This window comes from Syzygium oleosum, unplaced genomic scaffold (assembly GCF_021117445.2).
Source record: "Syzygium oleosum isolate NSW1041296 unplaced genomic scaffold, Sole_v2.1 Sole_v2.20, whole genome shotgun sequence".
Lineage (NCBI taxonomy): Eukaryota > Viridiplantae > Streptophyta > Magnoliopsida > Myrtales > Myrtaceae > Syzygium > Syzygium oleosum.
Window position 1 is genome coordinate 2240958 of NW_026607504.1, and position 17705 is coordinate 2258662.

The window sequence follows — 17705 nt, forward strand, 5'->3', positions numbered from 1 at the left end:
ACATAAGCGATCATTGGGTAGAGATTATACTCGAGAAAAAAGAAATGAAAATCACCTCCTCATCTTTTCCTTTTGGTTCTCCAGATGATGATGACGAGAGAGCACACAAAGATTAGGGCAAAAATGGATGAACTAACAATGACCGGCACAATTCAATTCTTCTTGCTCTCGGACACATATACTTGAGACAAAAATGGATTTCCATCTACACTGCAATATTGAAGAAGTTATTCATAAAAAGATTAAGATAACCGGGAAGAAATCTTGACTCTTTTGGGTATTATAATTTTCATTTACTTTTGCCTTAAAATTAGATAATAATTAGGAGACATAAATAATTAGAATTTCAATTGTTAGTTTGAAACTGACTTCAAGTTGTGGGTCATGTACCTCAACTTCAACGTTCCATCTGCCATCTTCTTTATGAGGGCTTGAGGAATCACAGCGCTAAGATTGTTGTTGCTTAAGTTTCTGCAAATGGAGAGAACAAAACGCATATATACGCTCTCATTTAGTTAATAACAATGACCTGTTCATGTTTACTGAGTTCTTCCCCAACCAAACAAGAAACAACATACTATACTGAGTCTCGGTAACTCACAGGATTTGCAGACTTGGCATTTGGGCGAAAGACGTCGGTATTGGACCGCTCAAACCATTGTATGATAAATCCCTAAATGAAACAGATGGCATTTTGTGTTAGCAAACGATTGACAAGGTGATTTGATCTGGCTAAATATTTTGCACATAGAAATTGTGTTTGTCGAATCGTCCCTCATGAGAGCAATATCTATATATGAGTGTATGCAAATAGATATCTATTGACTGAAGTTTTATTATGTCCACTGTGTAGAATTTTCGGTTCGCATATAGGTAGCTTTTACATATCAATAAGTGTTCTTTTTCTTCTGTACGTGCATATGTACACTTTTGTGTGTTCTCAAAAGTGTGTCTAGCTTGGATACTCTAGCTGATGAAAGATCAAAATCCTAATTTGCATATATTGGGAGATATATTTGGAAGGCGATATTCAAACTTACAAGGTGACCAAAGCAGTCAGATTGGAGAAGGAATCAGATACACCCCCTTTCAACATGCTGGAGCTCAAATTCCTGTACAAATGCCACTTTTATTACCAAAAGTTTGTATATCTTTTTCTAGAAACCAAAAGTTTGTTATGAATTAAAAGAAATCTCAATTAATACTAAAACAACGATTGACCAATTGTATCAAGATTCAAGTTTGGTCGAACGAAATGACAAGAATTACTTAAAAAATTGCACCTACAATGAGATGATCCTCGGGGGACTACCGTTAGTGCAATTCAATCCTTTACACAAATAATTTGGTGGAGCACATGGATCGCCCTGCTAGCTATCTCGTACTATTGCATATGATATTTTTATGTCGACCATTGCGTTGACTGTGGTTTTTCCAATCGAAACAAAATGATTAACCAATAGACAAAGCACACCGATGGAAAAATGTTTGAGTTGTATGAAAACTGGTAGAAGGCATGCTTAAAATTACCATCATTGAGTGCCGTTTGAGAGAATGATAGATCAATGATGTTGTTGAGAAAAATCCCTAATTAATTTTGAAGAACGACAAAACAATCCTCTCTGACCAAAATCATACTTAAGTTATTTGACGCAGGCAAATACTGAGTCATCAGACTTAGTCGATGTAAGGAATTTGTCATCAGACTCAAAATTCCTCGTCAGATTCAATAAGTGTTATTTTTGGCAGGTTTATGCAGGATGATCAAATTAATATCTCAAGATATCTTATTTGGTAATCACAAGATTATTCCTTAAACACGAAGAACTACACTTTTGGAAACCAAGATTTGATTGTATGGGCGATCAAATCACTTGGAGATAATAGTTATTTTTCTAACGGCTATGTATCTTTCTTTGGGAAGTTTCTCCAATGGGTTGATTTGGAGATAAATCCTCTGAAGACTGTCCAATGGGTAGATTGGAAGTGGAGGAATATAAAAGGAGTGCATACATCGTACAAAGAGATAACTAGAATCGAGAATTCCTAAGTCTGAATAGAGTTTCGATCTTACACACTTGTGATTACTGTATTCCACGTTGTGATTTTAGAGAGAAAATTACTTGAGTGTAGAGTGTACGTGATAGTGCAATCTATCATCTGAGAAGTACTGCTCTTGTAATCTTTTGGTGATTCAATAGTGAAATACAGCCAATAGGCTACCAGCATGGAAAGTGGACGTAGACTTGACAAAGCCGAACCACTATAAGATCTGTGTGCAGTATTCTCTATCCCTATACTTTCATTTATCATTGTTAAAATTATACTGCATATATATCTGTCAAACAAGTTCATCAGAATATCATCATAGTCATCAGACGCATCCATCTAACGACAATTTGTCATCAGACGCAATCATCTGACGACAATTTTACATACAAGTTCGTCAGACTCATCAATTTGATTTTGCCTATATAAATTGTTAATCTTAACTATCTTCATTCCGCACGATTAATTTATCAAATTTGACAAAATCACCTATTCACCCCCCTCTAGGTGATAGTACTGACACTAACAATTGGTATCAGAGCCTGGTGCTCATTCTTTTGAAGTGTTATTTTACTTCTGAGCTAACGATTCTTGATGGCTAGTAATGATGAGTCAGGTCACAACAATAGACCCCCTTATTTCAATGAACTGAGTACAGCGTCTGGGAAAACAAGATGAAGACATTCATCTTGGGATTAGACCAGGATATATGGGATATCGTTGAACAAGGAATCATTCCAAACGTTTCAACTGAATCAAAATCTCTAGAGGCTTCAAATAGGCAAAATGAGACACCTTCTGACAAAGGTAATGGAAGGAAAATCAAATCTCCAGCTCCATCTCTCTTTGCCAAGGAAATTTCCAAAAGGATCTATCTGGATGCAAAAATCAGAACGGCCATATACAATGGTCTAGCAAGCATTGAATACAAACGAATTGCAAATCTCAAATCTGCAAAAGAAATTTGGGATCGTCTCAAACTTGTTCATGAAGGAACAGAAAGAGTCAAGGAGACAAATCTCAACATTCTCCTTGGGCAGTACGAGTCTTTTACTCAAAAACCAAATGAAACAATTTCTGAGATGCGGAGCAGATTCACAGAGATCGTAAATGAACTTGAATTCCAAAAGAATCCCATCTCAAAACCTATGAAGATGAACAAGTTGCTAAGAGCTCTTTCAAAAGAGTGGAACAACATCAAAGTCTCTATTCGAGAAACTCAAGGAATCAGACCACTCACAGTGGACGAACTTATCGGAACTCTTCAATCCTATGAAACTGAAAAGTTCATAGAAACTGAAGAACCCAAAGGTAAGAAATCCATAACTTTGAAAACTAACATTGATTCTGATGACACAGATTCAGAAGAAGATGAGGATGAAGATGAAGAGTTGGCTCTAATGGTCAAAAAACTAAAAAAAATGGCAACGAAGGCAAAGATAAACAAATTCAAGAAGCAATTCAAGAATTCTTAGCCATAAAAAGCCAAAAAGCTAAACTTTCAGAAGAAATCAAATGATGAAGATGAAGAAAATAAGGACGTGATATGTTTCCACTGCAAAAAGAACGGACACATAAAGCCCAAATATCCTCTTCTCAAAAAGAACAAAGGGAAGTATGAACGTTACAAGAAGGCTTTCAAAGCTGAAACGTGGAGCGACTCAGATGATGATGAATGCGAACAAGAATATGCCAATATCTGCTTAATGGCCAAATCAGACTCTGAATGAAGTTCTAATGAAGAAGACGAGGTAAGCAATTCAAAAATTCCTGAAGCAGTTGCAAGTTATATTGATGAATTAGTCTCTGTTAATAAAACTGCTTTCAAAAAGATTTTTGAATTGAAAAAGGAAATTTCGTTTTTAAAAAGTGCAAATCAAAACAAGAAAATTGATGTGTCAATTGCAAATGAAAATGACTATTTGAAAAGGGAAAACAATATTTTAAAATAGCAAGATATTTCGCAAAAAGATAAGATTGATTTTTTGCAAATAGAATTCAATCTTATTAAGGAGAATAAAGAATTTCTTAAAAAGGAAAATGATTTATTAAAAAAGGAAATTTCTGATTTGAAAAATATTTCTCTAGAAAAAGAAAGTTTTGATCGTATCTCTAAAGAGAACGACCTTTTGAAAAATGAGATTTCAAATATTACCAAGAATTTTTCAATGGGTTCGAAAAATCTTCAACATATTTTATCAATTCAAGTTCCCCATTTTAATAAATCAGGTTTGGGTTTTGAGAAAAATACTAAATTGAAAAATGAGTTTCTCAATGTCAAAGAAATACTAAGAAGAAGACCTCCCATATTTGCGTATCAAAATCACTTTCAAAAGCAATTTGTGAAGTTTTATGGTCAAACTTCCTTTGATGCAAATCACTTTAGAAATGAATGTCCCAAAGTTTGGAGACCTGTCCATAGAGACATTCTGAGAATGATTGATACTAACCAAAATGGACCCAAAAAAATCTGGGTACCAAAGAAAAGGTAAGTTACTTATTTTATGCAGATACCAATCAGAAGAAAGAACAAGTGGTACCTAGACAGTGGTTGTTCAAGACACATGATCGGAGATCCTCAGAAATTCATTCAGTTAGAAAGAATTGAAGAAGGAAGTGTATCCTTTGGAGGCAGCAACAAAGGAAAAATAATTGGCAAAGGAACTGTCAAAATTGGAATCTCATCATCAACGAAGTCTCACTAGTTTATGGTTTGAATTTCAATCTGATTAGCATTAGTCAATTATATGATATTGGTTACAAGATTACTTTCCAAGAAAACAAATATTTCGGGATAAGTAAAGACAACAAGCAATCATTTACGGATCAAAGACATGGGAACATTTACCTACTAGACACAAAGTCTGATGACTTGCGTTTTCTCATTTCTATATAAGAAGAATCTGATCAGTGGCACAGGAAATTTGGACACATTAGTGTCAAGTTAATTTTAAAATTGGCTTCGAAGAAACTCATTAGAGGACTACTAGAACGAAAATTCAAGAACATTGAATTATGTTTAGTTTGTTCTAAAGGTAAACAGGTAAGAACAAGAGAAATTAGGAGAATGTGAGGACGAAACATGGAAAAGACATACCTTACCAAAAAAAAACATGGAAAAGACATTTCGGACGAAACATGAAATCATATCCCCGACCGCACATTAAACCAATGACAATTTTGTCTGGATCAATTGGTGAAATATATATATATATAATGAGATCTGTATGAATCTTGTGGTAATAAAAATTTATCTTATGTTGTTCGATCAAATTCATTAATAATAAATTCAATATTGAACTTAAATTTATGTCGATCAGACATCTAATTGATGCAGTCAGATGTGATTTTCAAGGAAGACAAGTTTCACATCAATTAGATCAAATTGTCTGCACTTCAGTTGCCCGAAGCACACAATGTAATCCAAAACTAAGATGTTGGCTCATCCTTAAGCACCTTCATTTTCCGAAATTCTAATATACGTAGCTTATATTTTTCTCCAAAGAAATGTATTGCATGGGTGATATTTGACACTCTAAATATATATAGAGACCTGTGAACACATAATTAGTAAGGATATGTGGCGATAGACCATGTCTCAGAATTGATCGGTTCAGCCACCTCACCAATGTTTCTAAGCTTCCATTATTTAACCAACGCCGATAATACACTTTCATATGTCGGATTCATTTTTTTTTTGGATAAAAAAGTCCATCGGACGTAAGTATTTCGGCTTCATGAAATATCTCAATTAAGTTTACCGCCATTCCTTAGATGTGACGTGAGCCCTCAAACAAATGCACTTGATAATATATGGGATTGAACATACCTCGTGTCGTGCATTTAATCCGCACACAATTTTTGAGCTAGAATGAATTCTAACGCTGTGGGTTCAATCAAGGGGTCTTTAATATACGTAGAATAGTATGGGTCCCTATAATTTATAGACGTCACAGTCCCAAAAATTTTAGGTTATATACTAAAATTATGTGATATCACAAACAAAAACCGTTTACTCACATATATTATTGGGGTTGACATCATCAAGTCACGTCTATAAATTCTAATTTCCCGGTCACTGTTTTTTTCCTCCTGTTTTTCTTTTGATAATGGCACACACTTAAATACAAGTGTGATCATTGTTATTATTAGTTGTGTTAATATTGACCCGCAAAATATGGCGCAATTTGCAGTAGTTCGTCCAATCTGCAAACTTCCACATGACGCTGACTAATATTTTTCATGTACAATATTGTCGATTTGAGTCCTCGTCATATTGGTTGGAACTCTTTTGTGAAGAGAATGCTTATAGCAAGTAATTGTTTTGACGTTGACTCAGACTTGTTCCATGGAAGAGAACTGCAAGGTTCTTCTTTTTTGTACAAGATTAAAGCCTGTGCACCATGGATGGTAAGTTGCTGCCAACAGATTGATTTTTGACTTAATCAACTAAAGGAACAGATGGGTGGTTGAAGTTGACAACTGTGTACTTAGCTGCTAACTATCGTTGTCAACAAACATCTTGTTGAAATTTTTAGCACCAAAATGTTTTCAAAAATCGATGGATCAAGCTGTTTCGTCATCAAAGACGGTATCGTTCAGGCGATGGCCATAGCCTGTGAGGGCTTAGCAGCTATTAAATTGCAATTATATATATAATATCATAATTGATAAGGTATCATGCTGCCTGTAGGAGATATATTTTGATTTTGTACACCCACTTAATATATTGTACCAAAACAATAGTAGTATGTCGCAAACATAAACCTTATTTTTAGGCTAGATTAGTAAGACAAGAGCCATTATAAACGAAGAGCAACGTCGTTTTTGAGAGAGAGAGAGAGAGAGAGAGAGAGAGAGAGAGAGAGAGAGAGAGAGAGAGATCCCAGGGAAGAAAAAAGGGAGACCTTCTCTCTTAGTGTCCACCTTTCAAATTACGAGCTAGTCTGACCTCCCATGCCATATTGACATTTATCTAACACCAAAAACAGTTTCAAGGGACAATTTGGCCTCTTGCGCTAGTATGGGGATCATTGTGAAGTAGGCTAACAATATCATCTAGTGGGGGATGAATAGGTGATTTCACAAGATATTGACAAATATTGCTGAATTAAAGATGTCAAGTCAGATATGATCAAGTGCAAGTAAAACAGACTATGAATATGATTAGATTATGTATATATTTAAGTTATCGAGTGTATTGTCCTATCAAACAATAAGTGAATATGAACAGAGAGATAGAAGACTTTGCACACAGATGTTTTTAGTGATTCTTTTTAATGTAAGCTTACATCCACTCTCCTCCACTGACAGCTTATTCATTAAATTCCACTAGTAAATTTGTGAGAAATTACAACAGTAAGTGCTACTTATTCTTAAGAACTTCTTCGGAAGCTGATGCTGCTTATACACAAGTTGATAGGACTTCACTATCTCACACCCAAGCACTAACACTCTGCCAATACGTCTCAAATTATTACAGCTGTAAGCTCATTGAAGACAATAAAAATATGAAGTTATCTTGGGCTTTGAAATTGGTAACTCTCAATTTATCTATCTCTTCGGCGCCTTGATCTTCTTTTATACTACTCAGTATCGAAAACTTCCCGTTGGACAATCCTCATGAGGATCAATCTCCAAGCTAACCGTTGGTCAATTGATGAGAAGATTAGAGGAGCCGTTGAGGTAGAACAATATATTGACATCTAAATTTTGGTATTCCATTTAGTAATTTGTTGCGTAGAAAATTAGGGATCGACTTGGGCCCTAACAAAAAAATAGTATAATTAAATTGCATAACATATAGACATTAGGAGCATTTTCATTAACAGTAATAGAATTTATTAAAATATATTTTCCTTTTAAAAAAAGAATTATTAAAATTTCTCTTTAAAAAAAAAAAAAAACGGGGCCGGTTCGACCGGACCATCCCGGGCCCAACCGTTCCTTTCCCCTCTGCCTAGGCCCGGCCTTTTCCTTTTTCTCCCCTTTTTCTTTCTTCTGTCCACGGCCCAGCCGTTTCTGCCCTCTCCTTTTCCCTTCTCAGCCTAGCCCTCTCAGACGCCTGCCTCTCTCTCGTCTTCTCTCCCTCGCGAGAACGACTAACAGGAGGAAGGGATTCGATTTGGCAGTGATTTCAGAAGAGAAGAAGCGACGATACACTGTTGCATCCTGGCAGCACAAGAACACAGGGTTGCAGCACAAGAACCCAGGAGACCCTGCAGCCGTTTTAGTCAAAAAGGGACTTGACTCAGTCCGAAGAAGTGGACTAGCTGCAGGTGTGTACGGAGGCAGGGAGGGCACGCTGATCAGTGGCATTTTGGAGCTGAAAATGGAAGGGAAAGGCAGCTGGCGTCGTTCACTATCCAGAAACGTTTTGGAGGGAGGCCAGACAGAGGAAACCAATGACAGTTTTTAAAGAGAGAGGATGGGGCCGAGAGACGGGGCGGGGATAGAGAGAACAACCGAGAGAGAGAGAGACAGAGACAGAGAGAGGGTTAGACGGGGAGTGAAAGATAGAGCAGAGAGTGAGGCCGAGAGCGACAGGGGTTCTCCGGTAGCAGCCACGCCTGAGCCCCGCCAACGTTTTTCCTCTCCCCGCGCCAAGCCTCCTGTAAGCCACGTTTTTTTTCCTTTTCGATTTCCCTTGTGTCGGATCGTTTTTTCGAGGATCCTGACTCGGAGGCGTGCGAGGCAACCGGACATGGACCGATCTATCTAGCTCCTCCCCCATTCACCGTCGTCGAGTTGGGTAGGGACTCCACCGACGATCGCCCCTTTTTTTTTCCCTTCACTGAGTGCTCTGTTTTGCCCTGTGTTGGGCGTGTCAGGCCGAAGCTCGCGGCCGTCTGGCTCATGTGATTTCCGGCCCTGTTGGTCCTTTGCTCTATTGTCACCAATCCCTGCTTGTCCTCCATCGAAAACCCCAGTGCGGGTTTGAATCCCTTTCGAGTCAGAAACTCCACCGTCAATGTTGCACGTCACCTGTTTGTGAAAATGACTCAATTAGATCCGTGAACTCTTTCTCTGATTTTGGTTTGCTCCTCGAATGCTGGTTGTTGTTCCGTGCTTCCTTTGTTCTCGCGTGTTGTTAATCCTACCATTATGTTGTGATTTCGTGTTTGACGTCGTTTGGGGCCGCTTGCAGCTTCGTTCGCCTTGGTCCCTCCGCTTTTCCTGCTGTGCTGGTGCTTGGCCGAGAGGTGTGGTCCGCGGCCGGTGGTGTGGAGGTCGGAAGACAATTGGCGGCCTGGATGGGTGCGGAGGGGCGGCTGTGTCGAGGTCGGGCATGGAATCAAGTATGGCCAAGTCTGGCCGAGTCTAGTCGAGTAGGGAGGAGGCCGAGCCCTCGGCCTCGGCTGGCTGAGACGATGCCGGAGTGGGCGTGCGGCCAGGTCGAGACGAGTGGCGCCGCTCGTTTCGCCCGTAAGTAGAGTTCTTCAACTAAGGAAAGAATTTTGAGGGATGATTGTCAATCAATCAAGATATCCTGTTTGATTAAATATATCGGAAAGATAATTTCAAGATAGAAAGTCATTAAAATCTTCTAGAAAGGGAATTCATGCCAAATCACAAGCTATCATGAGATGAGATGGAATATCTCAAAATAATAGTCTTGAAGTTCGTCATAAGATTGTTGTTGCAGGTTAAATAAGTATTTTGCTAATATTCAGCAATCGCATTACTCTGATGATTTTCACTGCACGCTGATATTCAAGGATAAATCTTGCTAATAGCCACGCAGTTGCCTTGCTAATATTCAGAGTTTCCCTTGCTAATATCCAAGTGCAATCCTTGATAATAGCCACGCATTAGCTGATATCCACTGAATAGCCTTGCTGATATTCACGCAGTACACTTGTTGAATATCCCACATGAACACTTCTTGTAACGTAGGTAATTTTTTCAACACACTATTCAAGTGAAGCAGTTATTTTCGGCTTTCTTTTCATCTATCTATTTAATTGGATTCATACATATTAAATCTGCAGATTTGTGATCTGAGAGTCATCCGAGCATTTTGCAAGTGTCCAAGTGAGTGACATGAGTTGTATGAGTGAGAAATCGTGACTGTAATTGTGGTCTTCATTAGCGGCTGGGTGAAATAATGTTTCTTCTTACTGCACCCACCAATTTATGCATTCAATAAGGGATATCAGAGCTTTCTCGACTCAACATTTGATATCAAAACCATGTCGCCTTACCCAACAAGTGGTACAGAGCCATGCTTTGCTTCCGTACTCTACACTCTCCGGACATGAAGTTATAATATTGTGCCCTTTCTGACTGAAGTGCATGCAAACTTCATCTATATCTTCACGCGCGTATTTGAAAAAAGAAATTATTAACTTCATGCCTAGCCGATCGAAATACCATATGATTAAGACACTTTTTGTTCCCGGCGTCTTTGTGATTGGAATGAAAAGCTACAGGAAGAGAATTATTTTTTCTTTGTGTAAATATGGAATGGTAGAAATAGAGTTGATGAAAGAGAAAAGAAAAAAAAAACCTATTTTTATTGATACGGGTCTTCATACATCTTTTGCATTTAATACATGATCATAGTTAAAGCCGCTCAATTTCTCATGCGACCGCAACTTTATGGAAGTAATAATTTAGGGGTGACAAAACTAGGGCTAGGTTCGAATAGATAAAACTTGCTTATTTTGCACTCTGATTAACTCTAAAGTTAGAAGTTAGGGTCATTATCTAGGGGATGCAGAGGATACTAAAGTACACAAGATCATAGGGAATTACTCAGATGAAAGAACTTGGTATTTATTTACGGTCACAAATCCAAAGAAAGCACGTTTGGAGCATATCACAACGGCACACTCTCACCACACTTCCACGACAATACCATCTAAATACAAAGGGATAAGTATACTCGAAAGTGCAATTTTTTTTTGGTTAGAAAGAAAGTGCAATTAAGTCATAAAACTTTCTAAAAGTGTAATCAAGTCCCAAAATTTATCGCGAAATCCAAAGAAAGCACGTTTGGAGCATATCACAACAGCACACTCTCACCACACTTCCACAACAATACCATCTAAATACAAAGGGATAAGTATACTAGAAAGTGTAATTTTTTTTTTTGGTCAGAATGAAAGTGCAATTGAGTTATAAAACTTTCTAAAAGTGTAATCAAGTCCCAAAATTTATCACGAAAATGCAATTGAGTCTCAAAACTTTCAAAAACCGCAATCAAGTCCAAAAACCTGTCAAGTTGGTGCAATTAAGTCCTTCCATTAACTTCGTCCAACTTGACAATCGGAAAATGCTAACAAGTTTTAGGATCTGATTGCACTAACTTGATCAATTTTAAGACTTGATTGCACTTTTTGAAAGTTTTAGGATTCAATTGCACTTTTGTAATAAGTTTTAGGCTTCCGATGCATTTATCTCGAATACAAAATACTAACAAGGTGGGCCATTTTTATTTATTTATTTGGATGACGAAAAACGCCACCTTAGGTAAGTAATACCCGGACCAATGGATAATCTGACTTCACTCACATGGATCCGGTAAGTAGTGAGCCAAAACCTAAACAGGTTTATTCTGCGATCTACCTGGCACGTGGGGCTAGATCAAACTCCGAGGAGGTCAACTCAAATGACTCAGAAGGATTGGCCTCAAGAGAAAAGCATTCTTTGAGCTCAGATAAGACGTGGTTTATGTCAGGCCCGCCCATTGAAGTTAGGCTGACATAGGACATTGCCGTCTCCACAGCTTTCCAAACCGATGCAGTGCTGAACTGGCCTTGGAGCCCCTGATCCACAATGCTGTGTAGATCCCCTTAGTCTATGAGAGGAATCACCAATTGGATGATGTGGGTGCTGCTCTTCAGGCTCCTTATGATGGCCGGTCGACTGGTGATGAGCTCGAGCAGTGTCATGCCTCGAACCTACGAGCGCACTAACATCCCACCACGGTCGTTATAAATGTGATGTCCCAAGACGCGTCGCCGACCCAATCGAATTACCAACGATTAAATGCATGCGAAAGCGAACTAAAAACTCCCAATCATAACAACAAGGAAGTCAAGAAAATACATCTCAATTTAAACATCATCGGCAATACATCAGGTTAATATATTACAAGTTCACCACGCGGACCTTTCCGATTACAACTATAAAAGGTATGGGGTTAACCTAGCTCCTCTATCTATGAGGACAACCTCAAAAGATGTTCCCCCTCAAAACAGCCGGTTCCCATGGAATGTAACGCGTACTCATACCTGAGCACCTGAAAAATGGTTAACAACAACAAGTGAGATAAATCTTAGTAAGTTAACGGCCTAAGCCTCGGTTAGGAAGTCAACTCATCTCGGATGCACCTAAAACATGCAGCAACCTATCGATGGCAGATCAACAGCAAAGCAACCCCTGCTTTGCCCTAACTATAAATGCAAGCAGGTTATCCAGCCCAGCATAAACAAACATGCCATTAAACAATCGTAGGCATTCTTACCTTGTCCTGGGCACATGCACACGCACACGCCCTGCACATTATAAACCTCCATACACAATCATAATGCATCAAGCATATAATGCAATCAGAATATGCAACGACTTTCCCATGCACAATGCATCCACACAAGTCCCGATTATAAGGTAAAATCGCTTTGACACGTCCCATACCGTGTCTTACAATTTTATCCCATAATCAAGCGCAATGCTACCACACTCTTTCATGCGTATTCTGATTACTATGGCCACTTAGGGCACGGCACAAACAGTGTTATTCGCATCAGGTTGGCGGTCTTTCGGCGTAACCAGGCATTGTCCCGCCCTATCGAGCACGGCATCATCTCACCCTACCTCAATGACGGCATCCCATAAAAGGGGTTCGTTCCGAATCTGATTCGCGAATGGCTTTGTCTCACCCTTCTCCCTGCGACGGCATCCAATCACCAAATTGGGGACACCTGTTAAGGCCACGACACAACCCCTAAGGTTGGCAGTCTTTCGGTATAACCGGGCATGAAAGGAACATTTAGGTGATCATGCACACATAGCAATCACTCAAGTCCCATTGTTATCTTTCTCATTTAGCCAATGAAGATAGGATCCGTGCTAATACGTCAAAATATTGCAACTTTCACACGTAAAAATGCACTAGAATAATCACACGTGACAACTTACATATAATTAAATCATCAAACTTAGCATGCTTCCATATTTTAATACCCTCGCCATATTCCACTCATAAAATTTGACATACAAACCCGACACCTCGAGATTTACTGTTCATATGCCTGCAATTCCATCCTTAAAATTAGCAATACAATTCATTTAGCAATACAAGCTAATTTATACGGCAATTTCTAACATAGGCATCACAATTCAAGCCTAAAACAATCACAAATTATTATTAAACGCCACACAAAAATATTAATATTTAAATTTCGAAAATTAATTTATTTAATAATAAAATATTAATAATAAAATAATTCGATAGCTTATTGTCAAATCCTCGATAGCCTATCGCATAATTGGCAATAGCTTATTACTAAAACTCCGATAGCTTATCGCATAATTGGCGATAGCTTATCAATAAAACCTCGATAGCTTATCGCGTTTTCTCGATAACTTATCAAGTCCACTTATCGCGATAGCTTATCAACTAATCCTTAATTAGCACTAAACATAATTAACTTAAACTAACTCATCCTAATCAAGTTTAACCTACTAATCAAGGGATTAGGGTGATAACTCACCGGAAAAAATTCCGACTATACGGACGCAGCGGCGGCGGCGAGGGCTACGTGTTGCACGGTCCGAAAACGACACGGAACGACGACGGCAGTTGGGTCTCGGCTGGACAGCAGCTGTGGACGGCTGTTTTAGCTCGGCGAGGCTCAGTTGATCAGCGGAAATGGCTCAGACGGGTGGCTCACGATGGCGGGAGGTCCCGGCGTCGCTGCTGGTGGCTTTGGCAGGAAAAAACAGTAGCTAAAGGGGCTGGACGGTGGCTGGAAATGGTGATGGCATGAGGGAGAGTAGAGGAAATGAGAGAGAAGAGAAAGAGAGAAAATGAGAGAAATGAGGAAGAGAGAGAAAGTGTCTTGCAAGACACCCCAAAATGTATGGCTAAGATCCATCCTTGGCCAACAAGCCAAGTCTAATGGCTAGGAATCAATCTTGCAAAAAGCTTCTAGAAAGGCAATTTGGTAATTAAGAGAAGATGAGAGGGGCATTTTGGTAATTTCAGCCCTTGACACTATTCACATGGGCTTGGGCTCGAGTCAAAAAGCTTGGGCTTGGCTTTGAATGGGCCCAATTTGAAGAGAAATGGGCTTGAAAAGGTTAATGGGCTTGAAATGGGCTAAGTGGGCCTCATTGGGCCCACTTGGGCTTATCTTGGGCCCAAATGGCCGAACCACATTGGGCTTGAGGCCCAATGTGCCTTTGTCTGGCCCACTTCCTCGTGGGCTCCAAATCTCGACCCGTTAACTCCTTTTCCGAGAGTTTTGAACAAACTGATAAATCGGAGGATTAACGAGACGACGTCCAATAGCTTTGTCTTGAAATCCTCGAACGATCGACACCCAATTCCGGACTCTAATTCATGGTCAAAATCGATCGATTGCGACTTTAATATATCTCAAACTAACGAGCGGCTTTTAAGAGTTACGCGTATTCGACCCATGGTTGACTTAATATCAATCCACGTTTAAGTTTTCTCGAGCCATGGATGATCTCAATTGTCATGTAATTGCGAGGGGTCAATCGCTAGTTTCGAAGTACACGATCGTTAGGAATTGGTTTAGGGTCGTTCGCAATTCATACAACGGTCAGGCGGAATCACCCGCGATCCTATTGTATATTATTGGCGAAACATTATATAACCGTTCCTTGATCAGTCTATAATGGCTCAAAATTGTCCCTCGTCAATCCTTATGGTCGGATTGTCAATCCATGGTCGAGTTCTCAGGTCGTGCGTACTTAATTTCTTAATAGCCATTCCCTAATGGTTAGTTTCTCATGAGTGATCAATTCAGAGCGAGATTTACTAATAGTGCATCGATGGATAATCACTTCATTATATCCTGAATATGGTCGAAATTTGAGGATGTCACAGGCAGTATGATACCGACGTTGTACATGTCGCTCTTCTGACTAAGATTGCTAGATGATTGAAATCTAAAAGTTGGAAAGCAAGATTTCTAGAGCACAACCATGGAGAGCCAAGGGCACAAGAGATACTAACAAATTATGAACTAAAGCTTTTCTTTAGTATTGATAAAATGTTGGAATCAGGCCTAATCCCAATTGCCTAACTTAGACAGGTGCCTAGCAATTGGTCGGGCTGAAGAGCGAGCTTTAGCCAATTACTTTAGCCGATCCCCAGGCCATCTTATTTGTTATATATCACAGAAATTCACCTCGCAATCTGAGGCTCCGGCAGAGGGAGAAGTGGTTCCTCAAGCTTGCTTCAATTAAATTATCTTTTTCTTAGGGTTGTCCCTTGTGGAGCCCAATAGGCAACAATTTAGCCCAAGCTGTGAGAATGATTGACTATTAAAATCACGGGACTTATGATCAGGTCTAGTTTCAAGTATAATAGAGTCTTGAGACTACTCATTTAGGATCGAGGTAACCTGGCATGCCAACTGGCCGTGTTGAAACGTAAGAGTCTTGGTCGGTCGCGAAAGCTTTGGATAGCCCGAAATCGGCTGTCTTCGCTTTCATGTGCTCATTCAATAAGATATTTGATCTTTTAAGATCTCTATGGATAATAGGTGGTTTGCAACCAAAATGCACATACTCTAACCCTGCATCAAGTCGGAAAATATCAGATTGCCATGAACTTGCACATGTTTTGTCTAATGAAAGCATATCGATCATAATTGCTTCATCCAATGTATACCTTGAGCGGCATCGATTGCAATGTTTAATCTTTGTGACCAACTCAAGACATTTGCATTATGTTCTGAAGACATAAAGAAATAAGCTCAAGAAAGTCACCACAATGAATGCTTTTCGAACTTAATAGTATTGCAAACATTGAAGGAGACAAGTTAATCTTCTACTAGTACTATATATAGGTTTTTTTGGGTCAGACTAGTACTATATATAGTTGCCTTGCAAGTTATGAACATCTCTTCTTGTTGTTATATATAGTTCAAGAAGAAGCAACCGATTGGGAAACATGATATTGCTGTAATATTACGTACCTGATAAATGTTGCTTGAGGTTTTCATTATACATGAACTCGTAAATGAGTGCTATGCCATGAGCATCATCGCAATATCCAATTAGAGAAACCAAGTTCTTATGATAAACAATCATAAGAAGTCCCGCTTGCACTCAACATAGGAAAAAAAACCATAAACATAAACTCTTTAAGGTTAAATAGAACAGTCGGCGAAAAGAAAAAGTCGATTTTATGGATGGCATTATTTATTCATAGAAACTCAATTTGATTTCATGTCCTAACCTCGGCTTGAAATTCCTTGTGACCTTGTCGTGAAGACTGGCTGAGCAATTTCACCGCAACTTTAGAGCCAATATCAAGAGTTCCAAGATAGACTTTCCCAAATCCTCCTTCGCCAATCACCACCTTAAAATTCTCAGTGATGCGCAAGACTTCGTTGTATTTAAATGGTCGTTTCTTTATCATTTCCAACGTACCCTCGTTTGGCTCTCTTGCGTTAACTAAAAAAAAGTGAAGACTAATTGATTGCCATAAGCGATCATTGGGTAGAGATTATACTCGGGATGAAAGAAATGAAAATCACTTCCTTGCCTTTTCCTTTTGGTTCTCCAAATTATGATGACGAGAGAGCACACGAAGATTAGGGCAAAAACGGATGAACTAACAATGACCGGCACAATCCATTTCTTCTTGCTCTCGGACACATATACTTGAGACAACTATGGATTTCCATCTACACTGCAATATTGAACAAGTTATTCATAAAAAGATTGAGATAACCGGGAAGAAATCTCGACTTTTTTGGGTATTATAATTTTTATTTACTTAGGCCCTAAAATTGGATAATACTCAGAATTTCAATTGTCAGCTTGAAATTGACTTTAAGTTGTTGGTAATGTACCTCAACTTCAACGTTCCATCTGCCATCTTCTTTATGAGGGCTTGAGGAATTACACCGATAAGATAACAAGAATGACCTGTTCATGTTTACTGGGTTCTTCCCCAACGAAACAAGAAACAACATACAATACCAAGTCTCGGTAACTCACAGGATTTGCAGACTTGACATTTGGGCAATTGATTTCAGTATCGGACCGCTCAAACCGTTATATGATAAATCCCTAAATAAAAGAGATGGCATTTTGTGTTAGTAGATGAGCGACAAGTTGATTTGATCTGGCTAAATATTTTGCACATAGAAATAGTGTTTGTCGAATCGTCCCTCATGAGAGGCTATATGTATATATGAGTGTATGCAAATAGATAACTATTCACTGAAGTTTTATTTATGTCCACTGTGTAGAATTTTCAGTTCGCATATGATAGCCTCTCAATAAGTTTTCTTTTTCTTTTGTACGTGCATATGTACACTTTTGTGTGTTCTCGAAAATGTGTTTAGCTTGAATACTATAGCTTATGAAAGATCAAAATCCTAATTTGCATATTTTTGGAGATATTATATTTTTGCCAGCATTCAATCTTATAATGTTCTTGT

The 17705-nt window shown here is 38.8% G+C and overlaps 1 pseudogene; it reads right to left on the reverse strand.

The window, feature by feature from the left end:
- Positions 1–152: 152 nt before the first annotated feature.
- On the reverse strand, positions 153–16675 carry LOC130140640 (probable LRR receptor-like serine/threonine-protein kinase At5g16900; annotated as a pseudogene).
- Positions 16676–17705: the final 1030 nt, after the last annotated feature.